At 37.6% G+C, this 20,313-nt stretch overlaps 1 pseudogene; it reads right to left on the reverse strand.

Annotated features, from left to right (window-relative positions):
- Positions 1-4,362: 4,362 nt before the first annotated feature.
- LOC109047548 lies at positions 4,363-14,096 on the reverse strand (annotated as a pseudogene).
- Positions 14,097-20,313: the final 6,217 nt, after the last annotated feature.

A 20,313-nucleotide genomic window follows, 5' to 3' on the forward strand; every position in this document is an offset into this window, starting at 1 on the left:
GCAAAGTTACTAGCATGTTTCTAGCATGATAAGCTAGTTACTAGCATGTTGCTAACATAATTAGCATGTTACTAGCATGTCGCTAGCATGTTTCTAGCATGATTAGCAAGTGACTAGCATGTTTTAGCATGATTAGCGAGTGACTAGCATGTCGCTAGCATGTTTCTAGCATGATTAGCAAGTGACTAGCATGTCAGTAGCATGTCGCTAGCATGTTTTCTAGCATGATTAGCAAGTGACTAGCATGTCACTAGCATGTTTTTAGCATGATTAGCGAGTGACTAGCATGTCGCTAGCATGTTTCTAGCATGATTAGCAAATGACTAGCATGTTGCTAGCATGTTTTTAGCATGATTAGCAAGTGACTAGCATGTCACTAATATGTTTTTAGCATGATTAGCGAGTGACTAGCATGTCGTTAGCATTTTTCTAGCATGATTAGCAAGTGACTAGCATGTCACTAGCATGATAAGCAAGTTACTAGCATGTCGCTAGCATGTTTTTTCTAACATGATTAGCAAGTGACTAGCATGTCAGTAGCATGATTAGCAAGTTACTAGCATGTCACTAGCATTTTTCTAGCATGATTAGCATGTGACTAGCATGTCACTAGCATTTCACTAGCATGTTTTTAGCATGATTAGCGAGTGACTAGCATGTCGCTAGCATGTTTCTAGCATGATTAGCAAATGACTAGCATGTCGCTAGCATGTTTTTTAGCATGATTAGCGAGTGACTAGCATGTCGCTAGCATGTTTTAGCAGCATGATATAGCAAGTGACTAGCATGTCGCTAGCATGTTTCTAGCATGATTAGCAAGTGACTAGCATGTCACTAGCATGTTTTTAGCATGATTAGCGAGTGACTAGCATGTCGCTAGCATGTTTCTAGCATGATTAGCAAATGACTAGCATGTTGCTAGCATGTTTTTTAGCATGATTAGCAAGTGACTAGCATGTCACTAATATGTTTTTTAGCATGATTAGCGAGTGACTAGCATGTCGTTAGCATTTTTCTAGCATGATTAGCAAGTGACTAGCATGTCACTAGCATGATAAGCAAGTTACTAGCATGTCACTAGCATGTTTCTAGCATGATTAGCAAGGTGACTAGCATGTCAGTAGCATGATTAGCAAGTTACTAGCATGTCACTAGCATTTTTCTAGCATGATTAGCATGTGACTAGCATGTCACTAGCATTTCACTAGCATGTTGTTTTAGCATGATTAGCGAGTGACTAGCATGTCGCTAACATGTTTCTAGCATGATTAGCAAATAACTAGCATGTCGCTAGCATGTTTTTAGCATGATTAACAAGTGACTAGCATGTCACTACCATGTTTTTAGCATGATTAGCCGGTGACTAGCATGTCGCTAGCATGTTTCTAGCATGATTAGCAAGTGACTAGCATGTCGTTAGCATGTTTCTAGCATGATTAGCGAGTGACTAGCATGTCGCTAGCATGTTTTTAACATGATTAGCGAGTGACTAGCATGTCGCTAGAATGTTTCTAGCATGTTTTAGCATGATTAACGAGTGACTAGCATGTCGCTAGCATGTTTCTAGCATGATTAGCGAGTTACTAGCATGTCGCTAGCATGTTTTTAGCATGATTAGCGAGTGACTAGCATGTCGCTAGCATGTTTTTAGCATGATTAGCGAGGAGACTAGCATGTCGCTAGCATGTTTCTAGCATGATTAGCGAGTTACTAGCATGTCGCTAGCATGTTTCTAGCATGATTAGCGAGTGACTAGCATGTCGCTAGCATGTTTTTTAGCATGATTAGCGAGGACTAGCATGTCGCTAGCATGTTTCTAGCATGATTAGCGAGTTACTAGCATGTCGCTAGCATGTTTCTAGCATGATTAGCGAGTTACTAGCATGTCGCTAGCATGTTTTTAGTATGATTAGCGAGTGACTAGCATGTCGCTAGCATGTTTTTAGCATGATTAGCGAGTGACTAGCATGTTTCTAACATTATTAGCATGTTGCTAGGATAGATAGATAGATAGATAGATAGATAGATAGATAGAGTCAGATGATAGATAGATAGATAGATAGATAGATAGATAGATAGATAGATAGATAGATAGATAGATAGATAGATAGAGTCAGATGATAGATAGATAGATAGATAGATAGATAGATAGATAGATAGATAGATAGATAGATAGATAGATAGAGTCAGATGATAGATAGATAGATAGATAGATAGATAGATAGATAGATAGATAGATAGATAGATAGATAGATAGATTAGAAATATTAGATAGATGAGTTTGAATGAGTTTAAATGGATTAGAAATAGTACATAGAAGCGAAGCTTGATGGAGTCTAATGGGGTTTAGTTTGTTTAGTTTTGAATTTTGACAGTTGGAGCTTGGCTCATCTGAACATTCCGTCAATAAAAGTCTATGGGATTTTTATGATTTTTAATCTTCATTTTTATGAAAACCATAAGTCTGATCAGTTAGAAAAGATATAGCACACCCGGCGAGATCAGTCTGAAGAGCTGGGCTGAGTTTGAAGTCTGTAGAGTTAAAGCTCTAGGAGGAGTTAGAGTCAGAAATTTTAGTCTCAGAAAAAGAATAATAACTAGATAAAAAAGTTTGTCAAGACAAACTTTAAGTTGGCTTGAGAAAGCCTGAACAGAAAGTTTGAAAAATTTAGAAAGTTTGAAAAGTTTAGAAAGTTTGAAAAGTTTAAGAAGTTTAATAAAACAAGTGATTAGCATATTGCTAGCATGATAAGCTAGTTACTAGGATGTCATTAGCATGATTAGCAAAGTTACTAGCATGTTTCTAGCACGATAAGCTAATTACTAGCATTTTGCTAGCATGATTAGCAAGTTACTAGCATGTTTCCAGCATGATTAGCAAATGACTAGCATGTCACTAGCATGTTTCTAGCATGATTAGCAAGTTACTAGCATGTCTCTAGCATGATTAGCAAGTTACTAGCATGTCGCTAGCATGATTAGCGAGTGACTAGCATGACGCCTAGCAGGTTTCTAGCATGATTAGCAAGTTACTAGCATGTCGCTAGCATGATTAGCGAGTGACTAGCATGTCGCTAGCATGTTTTCTAGCATGATTAGCATGTGACTACCATGTCACTAGCATGATTAACAAGTTACTAGCATGTTTCTAACATTATTAGCATGTTGCTAGGATAGATAGATAGATAGATAGATAGAAATTGTCAGATGATAGATAGATAGATAGATAGATAGATAGATAGATAGATAGAAATAGTCAGACGATAGATATATAGATAGATAGATAGATAGATAGATAGATAGATAGATAGATAGATAGATAGAAACAGTCAGATGATAGATAGATAGCAGTCAGATGATAGATAGATAGATAGATAGATAGATAGATAGATAGAAACAGTCAGATAATAGATAGATAGATAGAAACAGTCAGATGATAGATAGATAGATAGATAGATAGATAGATAGATAGATAGATAGATAGAAAGAAACAGTCAGATGATAGATAGATAGATAGATAGATAGATAGATAGATGAGTCTGAATGAGTTTGAATGGGTTAGTAATAGTACATAGAAGGCATGTCTGATTGAGTGTAATGGGCTTCAGAGTGTTTAGATTTGAATTTTTGACAGTTGCAGTTTACGGAATGTTCAGATGAGCAGAGGCTTTTCAATGTAAGTCTATGGGATTTTTATGATTTTTAATCTTCATTTTTATGAAAACCGTAAGTCCAATCAGTCTAAAAAAGATATAGCAACACGAGTCAGATCAGTCTGAAGAGCTGGGCTGAGTTTGGAGTCTGTAGAGTTAAAGCTCTAGGAGGAGTAGCAGTCAGAAATTTAGTCTCAGAAGAATAATAATAATAATAAGTTTAAATAGTAGATCAGTAAGTTGGCTTTCTCAAGCCAACTTAATAATAAGATTAGATAGTAGATCAGTAAGTTGGCTTTTTCAAGCCAACTTAAATATAAAATCTAATATAACTTTTATTTTAATTTTATATAATTTAAGAGCATTACAATAGCTCTAGGTCAGTTTTTTTTCCAGTTTTGATTTAATTTTACTTCAATTTTTGTTTAGTATTTTTACCCTCTTGCCGTTTTTATTATTATTTTTTAATGTCTATAGTTTTATTAATGTCAAGTATTTAGTACAAGTTAAACAAAATGAGAAATTTGGCAACTAGCTGAAATGAAACACACATATATATATATATATATATATGTATATATGTGTGTTTCAAGTAGTATATCAAGTTTTAATGAACTATCATATCCCTAGATGCAATATATATTCCCTGAAAATCATATAGAAATCTAATGATATAACATGCACCTGAAGAAATACACTGAGCCTCAAGTTTTTGTTTTAAAGACATCTCACCCTCTTTATTAACATGACATTTTTCAGATGAGAATAATGGTTGCATGAAGCATCTGTTGAGATGATGCTTATAGCTTGAGGTTTCATTTTGTTATAATGTTTTGCTGTTGTTGTCTTCTTAAAAAACATATAGAGCTGTGGAAAAAAAAACCAGCCACGAGACTAAAGAATAGAGCTGAAGTGTATATAAAAAAAAAGAAAAAATAATGCAGGAAGCAGAAATCAGGTCATATTGACAGATGCAAGCTGCGAGGTCATGAAACTGTTACATATGTACAACATTTTTGAAGAAGAAAAAAAAAAAAAATACAAAAGTCAAATTTCATCGTTGCTATTGTCATGTAACAGCATGTGTGCTATGAAACAAACTATATTTCCAAGCATTTCATTTCTGAATACAAGTGTCATTTTGTTAAAACCACCAATTATGCATTAATTCTTTGGGTGAATAATAAAAAAACCAAAACCAAAACAAAACTACACTAATAACAAAAAAACAAGATTTACAAACAGTATTCATATCAACAGCTATTAAGCAGCTGTGCACCTCTCATAGTGTATCTAAGACTCTGTTCCGCTCTAGAAATCATGACTTAAACCACATCAACATAAAAATAATTTATGCATACATGTCTATTACTCATCATGTGGCCCAGCTGAATTCAAAGAGCAAAATTCTGCATGTTTGTATATAAAACAACGGAGATTTGAAGCATTCATATGACCGTGTGAAGTAAAGCAGGCTGGATGGAGAGGTGATCAGATTCAAGTTTTAAGACGCCAACAAGTCACCCATCAGACAGAGACGAGTGACGTAAGTCCCTGTTCTCATAACTTCCAGGTGTACAGATGCCATTTAAATAGATGGAGCTTTGTTTTTTATTCAAATGCACAACCAAGCGGCAACACATCCACGTATGTGCAAAGTGTGTAAATGGGAACACCACGGGATTCAATCACACACTCACTCATGCAAACAAAAGTGACAGCAGTTTCCACTCCAAGCCTTTTGTTTTTTTTTCTTTAAGACAAACTACTTAATTAGGTCAAACGAAGAGGGAGAGGAAAAAAAAAAAGATTGACAAAAGAAAAGTATGTTCAGAAAGTATGTATCTTCCCTACCAGGGAATCACTTAAAATTCTTCTTTATAAAAGAAAAATAGATATTTATATATCTTTGTACATGTATATACACAAAGTAAAGAAGGATAGACTAACAGAAATGAGTCCCAAACTAGACAACGATGCCCTGGTCTGCTTTTCCATTAGTTCCTTCTCCGTCCAACATTTCCCAGAATTCTCTCTGACCTGTTTCGATACATCTAAAGAGAAACACTGCTCTTCCTTAAACATCTTTCTGTTATTAAGAGCAGAAACTCTGTCCTATCCTGGGATGGAGTGCATGTTTTAACTGATGTCCGTTCTTTCGATCCGCTCAGTCTGAGTCACTGGTGTCAGAGGAGGAGGAAGAGGATGATGAGGAAGAGGAGTCTGAGCTGGAGCTGCTGGCACTGAGACGAGACGCTGCGGCATGAGGCTCCACCCCAGTGGGCTTCAGAACTGAGAGAGAGAGAGAGAGAGAGAGAGAGAGAGAGTGGTGGGAGAGAGAGAGAGAGAGAGAGAGAGAGAGAGAGAGAGAGAGGTGAGAGGGGTGTTAAATCAGGTAAATCTCGATTAACCTGATTCTGAAGGAGCACTGATGATCTAGAAGCATCTCGTCCCCTACCTTTGGTTTTCTGTGGTTTCTTGACGGAGTTGAGCTGGCCGCTGACGTCCTGCAGTCGTCTCTCCAGCTCTCTCTTCTTCTCCAGAGCCAGTTCCTCACGGGATTTCCCTGCAGTGCCTTTGACTGCCACTGGAAAACACAAGGAGTCAAATTTCCCATACAACCACTGAAGTCTTTACAGCATATCATAGATGGATGTTATGTGTTATAATCTGCACCAGTAGATTAAATGTTAAATCAAAGATACAAAGGAATAAATTACAATTTACAACATATTAAAATAGAGAAGGGTTATTTTAAATCGCAGAAATATTTTGTTTCTGTTTTTACTGTATTTTAGATCAAATAAATTCAGCCTTGGTGAGACTTCTTTCAAAAACAAATAAAAAAAAATCTTGCCAACCCCATATTTTTGAACAGTAGTGTATTTTTATTTTTTCATGTAATTATTTAACCTTGCACCTATATTAATACATTACTCTTTCTGACGTCTACATCAGTGGAGGAATGAAAGAATAGCGTTGTGTTTGTTCATAGCAGACTGCTGTCTACCTGTAAAGTGTGCTGAATAAAGCCAGGAAAGGTGGGGCTGCACAATGCATGATGGGTTAATGTCTAGTATCAGATTCCCATCAGCTGCTCAAGAACAAGCCTTCCTTTCTCCAGGGAAGCGCATATCATTTTAGCAAATCAATGGCATAAATATAAAAAGGGTTTTAATTAGGCCTGTCAAGCTATAAAGGTTTTTTATTATTATTTTTATTAACAACATGATGTGCCAAATAATAAATCTAATTAATCACAGTGTTTCCCATACATTGATTTATTTGTGGCGACCCCCAACACTCTGCTTTATAAATATATAGCCTATATTTCCCCCGGGGGAAGTGCCGCCACACATAGAGTGCAAGTCCGTGGGAAACACTGAATCACAAACACATTTTGGCTGAGAAACCACCCTAATAAAAAGATCATATAAAGTCATTTTCGTTTTTAGATGAGAAAAGCATTCAACACACATAAGTAAATTAAGAAAAACTAAAAACTGTTTCAGAATTGCATAATGTTAATAAATGGATATTCATGTTTAAAAAAAAAAAAAAAAAAAAGAATACTGAAATATGAAATTATTTAAAAAAAAAAACAGAAAATGATATAATACTCCCAAAATGAAACTAAAACCACTAGCAGGTCACAGCAAGTCAGTCTTGAGAGAGTCAGTCTTTCAGTCAACCAACTGATGATAACATTTGAATACGTGTTTTTTTCTATAATTAAATCTCACAAAATAATAATAAATATAAATAATTTATTAGTTAATTTAATCAATACAAAAATGAATAAGTCATGTATTAATTAAATAAATGAATAATTAATCCATTAATTTATTAATTAGGTTAAATGGACAGCCCTAGTTTGAATCCATCTGAATCGAAATGCTCTTACCGCTAGGTTTCCGTGGTTTCTTGCGTAAGCACATCATGACGTAGTGCTCCAGCTCACGCAGTGTGGATGGTTTGAGCGTCTCAAAGTCGATCTCGATCTCCTCGGGGTTGGTGTCACGCAGCGAGGGCTCTCGGGATTGGATGATGTGAACGACGCGGCCCAGTTTCTCTCCCGGCAGTCTGTTGATGTCCAGACTGAGCTGCCGCTTCTCATCGTAGCTCATGGGGCTGGTCTCCTCCTCTTCCTCAGAGTCATAGTGTGGCGTAAGACCGCCCTGGCTCATGTGTGGAGGGTTAAAGGAGGGGGCTTGAGATTTCTTTGAGGATCTAGGGAAAGAAATAAGATAAATTGATGTTTTGTTGATTTTCAGGTTCAGATTAATTAGGCATGCAGTAAATGAGTGAGTGAGGCGTACTTGCTCTTGCTGCTCTTCTTATTGGAGCCCTTCTTGCCTTGAGTGGATGTCGCCGCTTTGCTGTTGCTCCTGCTCTTTGGTGTCTTGGAGAGTTTTGGTGTTTTGGGCGGCCGGATGAGTATATCATCCTCCATCATACTCCTGGCCCGCTTGTGTTTCTCCGGCTTCTTCTTTTTCTTCTTGTCTTTCTTCTCTTTCTTCTTCTTGGGCTTGATGATGGGTGTAGAGGACAGCGCGGCCAGCTGCTCGTGCACCGCCCTCAACTGCAGACAAGCGAGTGAGTGAGTGAGTGTCACTGTGTTCTTTCTAAACTCACAGTCACTGCAGCTCTCAGTAAATGTACAACTACGCCAAATCTGTCAGTGCCGGTTTAGCGGACTTTGTTGGTAAAGTTCAGTCGCTACCTGTGTACACACCTGTTCCTGAAGCTGGGCCAGGCGATGCGCTCTCTCCTCCTCACTGTCAGAGCTCGGGCTGCTCTCGCTCTCACTCTCGCTGCTCACGTCACTCTCTTACGACGAGGAGGAAGAGGAGGAGGAAGAGGAGGAGTGACCGCCCAGGCCGCCGCTTAGGGACGCAGGTGGGAGGTAGTCCAAGGGTTCATCTGGCATCTTGGCGAAGCGGAACTCAAAGACATCCTGAAATAGAAGAAATTTTTTCTAACATCCAATTTTGGGCAAGCTTTTAATGTTCAAGTGCAAGTAGGGCTGCATTATTAATCATATTTCAGTCACGATCATCAGTTCTGGTTCTCTCGATTAACTAAGCATAATCATCTAGTTATTTATCCTGAAAAGGTTTTTTTTTTTTTTTTTTTTTTTTTTGACATTTCTGTTATCTTGCATTGGTAACAATCTTCCACAAATGTTTTTTTTTTTTTTTACTTAAAAGCTTGGGGTTGCCAGATCTCGAAGAGTTTAAATTCCCTTAAAGGGTAAAGTGTTTTAGTTAATCTTCCCAATCTGGAAGCCATACACATGCTCTCTCTGCCTTGTAAATAAAAAAAAAATTAAAAAAGTGCTGACGGACTGAAAATACTGACAAACACATAAGTTGGAGTTCAGCAATCACCAATGTGATATTCTGCTCAAATGAAATTAAATGTGTTCCATCACGAGGGCACATGTGCTATTTGCTACAACTATATTTGATTTGTCAATCTCTTTATTTGTGCTTATGTGAAACTGCAAAAATTGATGAAAAGTAAAAAGAATCTTAAGTGCAAGTGTCCATACCTGTAATTTTCGGGCCATGGCCACCACATCGTGATCTGGGGGATTGTACTTGTAACAGTTTGAGAACATTAGCCTGATGTCAGCAGCAAACTGCAATGCATCCCTGTACTCCCGATGATCCATTTTCCTCTGCAAGATCATGAGAAAATCATGTAGATCTGATCGTGCACATGGTGGCATTTTATATCGTAATACATCTCTTTACACTTACCTTTATTGTGCTTAGATCCATGGGATACTTGATAATGTCATGATAGTCGTGCAGTCCCAGTGAGGAAGCGTCCACTGGTTTGTAGAAGGGCCAGGCGTAGGCCGCGTGCTTCTTTGACAGCAGCTCCTTGAGAATCGTGCTGCAGTACCGTAGCTGCTGGCTTAGCTTCCCGCGCCGCACTGGCTGATGTTGGTTCTGGGAGTCGGGCAAGTCTTTCCGTGGTGGTTTGATGGGCCTGCCACTGCCACCTCGTCTTGCCGGTACTTTGTCTCCAACCAGGCCTCCGCCAAGGCTCATGCCCAGGCCAAGGGACAGGCTCTGATTGGGGTCAACACCCAAAGTGGAGAGCGTGAGCGGGGAGTCACCGCCACCCATGCTGAGACCCATGCCACCGACACCCAAAGTGAGCGGCATGCCTGTGGTGGTGGGGGTGGTTGTGTCTGCCTTGCGCTTGACACCCTTTTTCTATTAACAGGATGGTGAAAAAAACCGCACTTAAGCAAACAAACTTGTTGGTATTCCAACTAGGTTGTGTAGCATATCAGAACTGATTTGCATAAATATATGTGATCAGGAAAGAGGTGGTCTTACCTTTGCAGTCGGTTGAGTAGGGGGCAGGCCCATCAGCGCAGGGGTGCTGTGTGAAGTGGGAGGCAAAGTCTTGGTTATAAGCGTCTGCAGTGGGGTGGAGAGGATCGAATCTGGGGTGTCTGGAGTGGGAGGGGAGTAGGCCAACTGCGACACGGAAGATATAGCAGGGACCTGATGAGCTGTCGTGAATCCACCTGAGACTAAAAGAGAGAGGTGGTGGGGGGTGCATAAGCATGAAGGCAGAAAAAATATCAAAATATAATCACAAAAGAAATTGTGATTTCAATACCTGAAAAGTCATAGAAATTATTGTGGACATTTCTTGAGTAACAGATATTTTATTTTAAATTAAATGTATAAAAACTGTACCCCAAAAAATTAGAATATTGTTAATTTCTGCAATTGTTTCAGGTCTGGAAATCACTATTTTAATTACATAGGTTTTTTTTATTTTATTTAATATTGTGTGTTAAATCCAGGTAGCTTTCAAGACCATGACCACGAAAATCCAACTGCTCTCTTCATCAGTTTATTCAGGTTCATCTGTTTTTCAACCCATTCTTACTTGATTTGTGGCCTTTTTTAGGTTTGCTCTGTTTGCCCTTCGGGACAGGTGCAGGAATCTCTTCCTCCTCTTGGGGCATCTGTGCAACCTTCTGCAGGAAAGCCTTCTCCAGAGACTGAGCCATCAGGACGATGTCATCTGTTGGCTGAAATAAACAGACGACTTTTAGATCACATGGAAGTCTCTAGACGATACTACTGATGCGAGTAATTGCTCCATAATAGCCTGGGTAGAAGACCTGAGCAACAAAATAAATCCAAGCTCTGAAAAAACAAGGCTAAGTGCTTACAGAACACTTCACCTGAACATAAATGAACTGACTGACCTTGTTGTAGATGTAGCAGTTGGTAAACATGGTGTTGAAATCCTGCAAGCACTCACTGGCACTGCGGTAATAATTGTTTTCCCCAGTCTTTCTCTTGATAGTCCCCATATCCATGGGCTGTTTAATGATTTTGTAATAATCCTGCATGATTTAAGAAATAGAAGTCATTATTACATCAGAAAAACACACGCTTGAGTTTAGACCCATTATTTGTGGCATATTTGAACAGAGCCTAATAACAGCTTCTTTAAAAAGTCCATTCTGAAACAAGACCCAGCTTACAGGAAGGATGAGCTTGAAAGCGTCCACCGGCTCATGGAAAGGCCAGGCGAAGTGATGCCTCCACAACGTCTTCTTAAAGCCTTCTGGAGGAACTGCAGTTGGTTGGTCATACGGCCCTGTCGGATGGGGTCCCGCACAGGGGGTTGAGAGGGTCCGGATTGAGGCACCTGGGGCAGAGCAGGTCCTTCAAACCCTTCAAACAGCAGCGACGGCTTGCGGATGCGCTTGCCGGGTGCGGAGATGGTCTGCTCCATCATGGTGACCCCCTGCATGCCGTCGCCCCCGCCCAAAGAGCTGTGGAGAACAGGAAGTTGAGGGTGTGTCATGTAGAGAAAATACAGATCAAAGACAGATTATAATTATAAATAGAAACAAAACAATGAACAACTTTGTGACTAAAATATGCACAAAATATGAAAACATAATCACAGTTGACTCATGACTCAAACTCTTATGTGAACCAAGCATGAAGACCCAACTGCCCCTTCAGCAGTTTATCCGTCCAGACATGGGTGAGTTACACTAGGACACATGCCAAACCGATGCCCACTATCCTACTGGAAACTGGGGGCGGGGCCAGACCTAATAACCCAGATCAGGTCATGTTTGTGTTTATCTGAGGAATTAGCCAATGAGAACACAGGCCTCAAAATAAATATTTTTAATCATAAATCAATTACTCCTGCCCAGAGGACTAATTGCACTAATGATTCACCTTAATGTTTTATTATTAAATTGTTAGGAAATATAAAAAAAGGCTTATTTTCTTCGTAGCTTCAATAGAAAAAGGAGCATTACCCCAGTTTAATCTCACTGCTGTATTCTCTTTAAATTGATTTTATGTACATAAAACACCTCAGATATAACATAGCTGCAAAAACGGATCCTGATGTTACACTATCATTTTTTTTTTTTTAAAGTCATTCTTAACTCATGTATAAAGAAATGCAGGGAATTTATACATGGATTTTATACACTTTTTCCAAATTGCTCATGTAAAATTGACTACCCTTAGTAATTTTAGGTTACAAAGAAAGGACTTCATATTTTATAAGCTGATAATATGAAGAATCTAATTCCTTCCCCAAGACTTACCTTCTGAAACCTAATTGTAAGAGAATAAGTTGGAAGCATCCAATTTATTACAAGTGCATCCTCTTGGGTTTTATTCTCAGTGTATATTACGATTGATGGATAGCATGATGGTGCAACATTTGTATAGTCATTTTAATATGATTTTTAATCAGAATCAGAAAGAGCTTTATTTGCCAAGAAATTCGTCTTGGTGTCAGGAGCTTCAGTACAGAACTAGACTCCAAAACACTTGAGGCGGGTGTTCACTCACTCATTCTGCAGAAGGTTGAGCTCGTGCCTTCCGGCCAGTTTTCTGTAAGTGAAGGTTTGCATACCTGCCCCAGTATGGACTGAGTCAAATCAACAAACTGAAAAATACCACGCAGACAGGCTGCTTCTAGAGAGAAACAAACTTCGTGACCTTTGTAAATCCATCACGCATTCTCTCAAGATAAATTTTTAGACTTAAAATCTTGTTGATAAAGCATATTAAACGTTTTCTAAACAACTTAGATAAATATGCCATCTAAACAGTGCTAAATGATGCAAAAATCACAAACAGTTCACATTTAAAACTTTTATTTTCAGTTAAGCAAAATGTTAGTATACAAACAATGTCTGGAGAGAGAAAAAATAAAGAAAAAAATAATAGTAATAGGTCCAATTATTCCGCATGCATGCTGGTTGGGGGGGGGGGGGGGCAGATGACAGGCTTCCGCTCTTTTAACTAACGTTACTCGCGTTGCTAAGCAACCAAAAGCGAAACAATTTATTCAGTGTTGTGCGTCCCGTTAGATTTCACAAATTAATGGCTCTCGCCACAAAAAGATGCTGTGATGTGATCAAAGAGGCTGGAGCTCACAGCTGTGGACTTCCACGCGTGACAAAAAAGTGGAAAATGTTGACAAATGTTGTCCACGTGGTGCGAGACGGAAGCGCGCCACAAGACGCGTTTTCAGAATGACTAAAACTTTTAAACACACGAGCTACAAAGCAAGCCAGACAACCACATTAAAATAACAAAAGCAAAACCCACTTATAAAACACCCAACGCTTACACATTATTTATTAGTTTCAGTAGGCCAAGTCGCCGCCTTATGACCTATAGCTATACATATAATTATATTGTACTGAAATACCGTGTTTCATCACGCCAGTCTGTATTACAATCCACCGATCAAATTCACAATCACATGCTCGATTTAACACTCGCGGAAGATCTGATCGATGCATAACAGTGAGTTTATAATACACAACACACTTTCGAGTCTGATAATCACCCAAAACAAATGTAACGCTACATAAAATGTCTAATAAAGTGTCGACAACCTCTATATGGCGAGTCAAAAGATACCGGTCTCTGATAGCGCTAGCCAACCATTCAAATAGGCGCAAATCAAACAAGTCTCAGATGTGAAAAATAGGTTTGTATTGCTCAAACGTGACGGTTTGAACACCGAGAGAATATCAGTAACGTTAAATAAATAGCTCTGGGAGCGAACGCGTGCGCCTGCGCACTAAACGCGGGCAGTTGCTCGTTAAAAACCAGACTTTGGAAACTTGAATACTAGTCGCGTACTGACGCTGTAAAAAACTAAAGTCTAGAGCATCCCTGCATTTAAAGAGCGAAAGTCGATGCAGTCTTAACACTCCAGCGTCTCGCTCGATGTTATCGCAGGACGCAAGCGATTAAAATAAAACAATTCCGAAAGATGCCGAATTAAAAGGACAATATTCCAACATTTTCGTTCACAGAACAAGTGCAGTGTCATTTTCTCCAATAGGTACCTGTCAAAGGGCGGGCTAATGGCCGTCTCCATCGGGATGGATCCGGATTCTGTCTATAAACCGGTTTCGTTCGAATATCCGAGTTTCGCGGCCTTGTTTTTCTGACTTCCTCTATCCTCCAGCTCGGAGATACAATGAAATGGCGAGGTTAAGGCTCCGCCCGACTTTTTATAAACCCATCGACGGCGCCATTGGCTGATGTGACGCCAAACGTACACGCCTACGCGAATTCTACTGGCCGCTCTACCTGTCAGTCAGACAGGCCACGCCCACACATCACGATTTGTGTTTTTTAAACCAGATTATTTCGCATAAAAAACACTCGTCTAAACAACGCCGTCGCTTTAGTTATAAAAACAACATTCAGTAAAACATTTTCACGACTAATTAAAAAACACTCAAAGATGTGGTAACATTTCCATAAAGGCTGCGTTTCTCAAGAGTTTTGCGTTATGTCAACGGACCTCGCTGATTGGCTGGGCGAAACTAAGGCGCGATCATCCGGGTCATGTTGGAAATACGCCATTGGGCTCGCCCGATATTAGTCACGTGTACCTGACAAAATGCGGCACATACACGTACTGTTCACCTCGCTTTACAGCCCGCTCCTCATCGACTGCCTGAAAACAACAAAAATATTACATAAAAGTTTCAAGGCACAATCGTGATGTGGCTACACCCTTAAAATAAAACAGAAAAATCCAACCCGAGGCCTAAAGGAGCACGGTATATATTATTAAAACCGCAATGTAAAGATAAACACGTAGCAAAGTCATACCCAGTATTTAAACAAGCAAACAAAAAAAAGGCGATGCCCTTTTCTCTGTCGATCCAACATGGCCTACCAAGGAGTGTCCTCCATTGAATGACGCAGCAACTTCAGCACTTCACACGACGACACAGCAGCGCTAAAACATGATTACAAAGACAAAACAGACAGTGCAAAACAAACTAAAGTTGACCAGGGATATTACTTAAATGTAAGAATTACATAAATTTAGACTTCTGCGTTCAGGCCAACATCGAGTAATAACCCAATAAAAGCCAAAATCACCTAAAACGCATTTGATTCAGCTCAAATTTCTGCCTGTTATAATAAAGGCCAAAATAACGAACAAATCTTGTCGAGGTTTTCACATCAACCGTATTATTTTTTTTTTATATAAAAAACAACTTGAAACACACGCATTAAAATATTTTCTGTTCGAAAGCCCTGTTAAACGCGTTAACCTGTTTTAAAAACCTATATTTTTTCAAGCGATTTTTAAATTAAAAGTTTAGCACAACGGATTTTTTAGTTAACTATACTGCCGCCCATCCCCCACCACCAAGGTTACAGATTTTCAACAATGTCATCGACTGTGGAAAAAACAAAATACAACACTAATCTGGCCAAATTGTTCGTGGCTGTCTATGAATTATTAAATTAAGCGTTTAATTTTAATGATTAACAATGTTTTTTGTTTTTCTAAAAATAAATCTAAAATCTCTTAATATATACCTCTATCCAGATTAAGTGAATTGAAAATAAACAAAATGTGTCGAAAATGGTCGAATTCCTCATACTGTCGGAAAAATCCCGCGTTTCTTCTCGTCTTCAGCCACGTTTCTTTATTCAACACATTTCCCTCAAACATGTCCGACTTCTTCTTCTTCCCCCCATCGGATCGAAGTGGGGGCAGGGAGAGTCACGTGATCACCCGCTCAACCGCTCGCGGGGCTTAACCCGGTGTTTTTTAAAGCAGGAGTTCTCCGAAACGCGTCTTCTTTTTACGATACACTTGCATTCGAGAGCATCCCCCACCGATTAAAGACTCGATCTTCTAAAAAAACATAACATGTAAACGTGTAATAAGTCAGCAGCGTGGATAGATCCAGAACAAAGAAAGAAGACATGGCTGTCGTTGCCGCGCCGTGATTGGGATGAAGACGATCACGTGTCTCGCAAACCGTCGCAAATATTAAACCTGATTGTTTTTTTCCGAGATTATCTTCTTGGGTCATATAATCCGATTCCGTTCGATTCCTTTCCAAAATGCTCTGAATACTTGATTCGTTTTAGTAAAAGTCGTGGCAAAAAAAAAAAAAAAAAAAGTTTATTAGGAGCGGGAGAAATCCTTGTAATCAATAGCGTTCATCTCCCTTTGAATGTAGTCCTCTCTGCGCATGTGTAGTTCCTTCCCAAAAAAACCCGTGAGCTAAAAGGAGGAAACTTGTTATGTGACTATTTATTTTTACTGATTACAAAATACAGCTACATTGAAATTGGAAATAAGTTTGATTACACAGATGCAGAGGGATAATATAAGGGATTTTGGTGGGTACATTATCCAGTTTATAATGATAATTACGTGTGCATTTTTTTTTTTTTTTTTTTTTACCGAGAATTAATTAATTATTTATTTTGGAAGAATCAGATAATTATCCTTTCAACTGCCGTTTAAAATAAAATATTTTGACAAGAAAAATATATTTGTGAATTCTTCCGTGCTTCTCAAATATGATAGTTATATACATATCCCTTCCGGAGACTTCTTTTTAAAACATTACATTTGAAGATTGCCAGACAGTTGTTGACTATGTTGCCCTTCATTTAACAACATCTGTGAGAGCAGCATGAAAACTGGACGATAGAAGCCTGGCCTGTCTCCCGTGTCCCACACTACTGATCACAGACACAAACCCAGTCTGACTCAGCATCACAAGGCAACTTGGCCAGCAGGGAAACAGTTGCTATGGAGTATGGAGGCTCTCGCTTACACACTCTTTCGTTTTCCTTATAGCTGGACTTTCTTGGCAATAGACACTGCACTGAAGGAAAGCATACATGTTTACAGTGCAATGCTCAATGGTTGGTTTTAAGAGGGGGTGTTATATTGGATTGCATCTTTTGCAATTTTTCCAAAAACAAAACAGAAGAAAAAAAATGCCATTTTATCCTAGTTAACTGCTGTACTTCATATGCTTTCCATTGCAATGTTTTAACATGCTTGTGCATTTTTGTAAAGCCTAATGTGTGTGTGTGTGTGTGTGTGTGTGTGTGTGTGTGTGTGTGTGTGTGTGTGTGTGTGTGTGTGTGTGTGTGTGTGTGTTTTAATGGAACAGTTTATCGAACCTTTAAAGAAATTAATGAATAAAATGTTTGGAGTATCATATTTGATACATCAAGCTTTTATGGCTCATATAGTATAATATTAGTGTCAATATGGAGCTCATACTTGAACAAGAAAAAAAAAACTAAATTCAGAGCCCCAAACTGAGGAAAAATATGTAATATAGTGATACCATTATATACGTTATATATTAATATCATTAATATGGCCAAAAAGTAAGATGAAGTTATGATAGATTGTAATGTAAGTCAATGAAATTCTTAAAATAACATTACAGACTGCTTACATAAAAAACAAATTTAGTTTTTATTGTGTTAGTAAGATGATATTTAAATGCTTAATTTTATGGTAAAAGCTCTGTAGTTTTTATTGTGGGGGCAAAACATATAATGCAATGATGACGGGGAGGTGAACAAATAAATGTACAATGTCACATTTAAATGATTTTTTTCAAGAAATAATGCATTGATAATTTAAGGTGCTTCAGTCCAGTACACGTTCATCTGGAAATATTTATATAAATGTTATTTCTACAGTTACTTTATAAAAATAATTTAAGATTTCACAGAAAAGTATTTTTTTGTATTATATTGAAAGGCCTTTTACTTACTAAAAAATATAAAAAATATAAATCAATCAGAGGGCAGAAGCCATGTGGTAGATTTTGTACAACAGGTTTTTCAGCAGAGTTTTGATCATGGTACATGCTACATAAGGTTAAATGTAAATATATCTTTAAAATTTGAATTTTTGTAATCAATTTATCTTTTCTATTAAATGATGGTTTAAGCAGCAGAGTTACATTGTTGTCAGGCAAAGTATTCTATATTTAAAAAAAAAATGTATTCTCCAAATAAAGTGTTCGTTCAAGAATCAGTTTCAGTCTGTCCTTTTCCAATGCATGTCTGAGAGTATGGCAAGCACTGCTAGAAGCCCATTCATTGAGGTCTTACAAGACTTTTCTGTGAAAATGTATAATTGTGGCGCTATTAACAGTGATTCTCACATCCATGTTCATTTCTATTCTGAACCAGACACAATGAACCCCAATAGCTCTACTCTGCACAGGTGTGAAGTGTTTCTATGCAAAACCATTGTTGCATTACCATGTTTACCTCTGGAGTGACGTGTGGAAATAAAACTGAAATGAACCCAACAAGCACAGGAGCATTTGATATATTTATTACACTAAATCTTTTGTAATACATTTTAAGCAGTTTATGGTTCACATAAATGACAATTTGAGTATTTTTCTATTAAATGTCATAAGATAAATGTTTGCTTTTGACCTGTCTTCTGTCTTCAGATAGATGTAGATAAATAGTTTTAGTCCATTTATTTTTGCTTTCTCAGATGTGTTATATGAGACATTATCATGAATACTGTCCCTTTCAGTGTGTCAATGGCATGAGTGTTTCAATATGCCTCCAGATGTTTTGCTGTGACTCAGAAAGGGAAGCACAGCAACAGTTCAAGCTAGTACACAATGCATCACCACTGAGACAACCAAAGTTAACAGTTATCAGCATTATTCAATCACCTTTGCATAAGGCAGAAGCTAAAGTGGTGGAGGCAAATGAGCAGCAATTCACTGGAAACGTTTAACTCACCACCATTGTTATATATATATATGTGTGTGTGTGTGTGTGTGTGTGTGTTTTGTGTGTGTGTCTCTCTGTGTGTGTGTGTGTGTGTGTGTGTGTGTGTGCGCGCGCGCGCGCGGTTTATAATGGAGGAGTTTTTTATTTTGTGTACAACAGTGACATCTAGTGTTTATGATGGAAAATAACCAGACAATTCAAAATTCGAGCTGGTTTGTAACCATAGACTAGAATAGCATCTTTTCCACATTGGTTTTTTGTTTTGTTGTGATGTTACAGCAGCATAGCGAGATAAACAGTTTTTGAGTCTTTACATCAAAGTTACTGTGTATAATAATAATAATTATTATTATTATTAACAAAATACAAAATAGTAGCTTACATAATAGTGCTAGTACAAAATAATATTAATAAGATACAACTTTTGAAGGACATAACACTTTAATATACTATGACATTGGATTTTTTTAGCTACTTTGTTTTACCATTTAGGTTTGTCATAAATAAATAAATAAATAAATAAATAAATAAATAAATAAATAAATAAATAAATAAATGTATATATTGGAAACATCCTTTTTTTCAGGATACTGTATTTTAAAGATAATTTTGTAAAAATCCAAATCTTTTTTGGAAAAGGTTTAAACAATATTTTTCATACTTATTCAATGAACCAAAAACTATTATTGCACATGCACCTGTGGAACAGCCCTTTAAACACTCAGTTTACAGGTGGCAGGCAATTAATCCACAGTTACAGAAACTTAGTTAGGACGGAAGAAAAGACCCTTCTGAAAAACACCAGAAGAAAGATGATCACCTGTGTGAACATGTCATAGTCCTGCTGCAGGGAGGCATGAGGACTGCAAATGTGACCAGAGCAATAAACTGCAATGTCTGTAATGTAAGACGCCTGAGACTAGGGGTGTGATGGAGACACTTATCCCATGAGACGAGACGAGACACGAGACTGGGTTCACGAGAACGAGAGACGAGACAAGTTTTTTAAAACTTTTTTTTAAAGAAATCCTCAATGAAGAAATATATAGGGAAAATTAAAATGTAGGTGCATTTTGAAATCAAATTGTACTTTATGAAATTAAACCTCTATTTTAATACATTTTATGCAGGTATAAACAACATGTAAACACTGAAAAAGGTTTTGCCACAAACTCAAGTAATTGCACAAATTATATAGTATACATAAAAATAAATAATAAACAACACAATTAATATCCCTTTAAAGTAGCAGTCAGTCAAGCTTATTATTTAGTAAACTGATTTCCACTTTAATAAAAAAATAAGTTTTTTTCGCATTTAATTTTTCTCAGCTCCTTTTTAATAGTATAAACATTTTCTCATCAATTTATTAAAAGTTTAACAAAAAATACATGTTTAGGGCCCTATGAAATGTTTTCTTTTTTCTCACCATATTATTATTTTTTTTTTATTGTTACCAAATTCTGTGTTTTAGCATGTCTAACTATTTGAATGCATAACACAACTTAACTTATTCAACTGATTTTTTCTTAAAGTAGCCTTATGATTTTTTTTCC

Source organism: Cyprinus carpio, unplaced genomic scaffold (genome assembly GCF_018340385.1).
Source record: "Cyprinus carpio isolate SPL01 unplaced genomic scaffold, ASM1834038v1 S000006742, whole genome shotgun sequence".
Classification (NCBI taxonomy): Eukaryota; Metazoa; Chordata; class Actinopteri; order Cypriniformes; family Cyprinidae; genus Cyprinus; species Cyprinus carpio.